This window comes from Fonticula alba, assembly GCF_000388065.1.
Source record: "Fonticula alba strain ATCC 38817 unplaced genomic scaffold supercont2.1, whole genome shotgun sequence".
NCBI lineage: Eukaryota > Rotosphaerida > Fonticulaceae > Fonticula > Fonticula alba.
Window position 1 is genome coordinate 3,841,585 of NW_009242971.1, and position 639 is coordinate 3,842,223.

Consider the following 639-nt stretch of genomic DNA (forward strand, 5'->3'; position numbering starts at 1 on the left):
CGGGCAGTTGGCCGACATCAGGGTGACCAGAGAGGGGGGGGGGGGCGAGAGAGAGAGAGAGAGAGAGGGAGGGAGGGAGAGAGAGAGAGAGAAAGGGAGGGAGGGAGAGAGAAGTGTAAAGTGGCACTGAGAGAGGGAGCCAGAGAGTGGGAGAAAGGCAGGGAGGCTGGCGAAGGTGTGTGCTCGTGTGCGTGTCTAGGGCGCTGGGCCTCGCACTGGGTGGCCGGGCGAAAAGACCGGCTTGGTGATCGACACCGCTCCCCGACGTGTCCGAGGAGGGGGTGGGTCGGCGGCGAGCAGGGCACAGCGGAACATGTTTTTTGTCAAGGCCCCCGGCAAGCCGGGGGAGGCTGGGGTGTTACTTGCGCCAGCCCCCTGCCACCACCACAGTACATGGTGTGCCTGGGCCACCAACTTCCACCAAACAGGGTGATCGAATGTCTGGACCCCACTGGGATCACGCCATCAGCCCGGAACATGTGCCAAGAATGCCAACGCTCTTTGCTCCATGCGGTCTTCGGCAAAAACGCCCGGGGCTCGGACGCGTGGGCGTCTATGTGCGTGCGCGCGCGCGCGCACCTGTGTCCGGGCGGGGCGACAAGTCCTGCCAGTTCCGCGCGCGCGCCCCCCCCCCCCCCC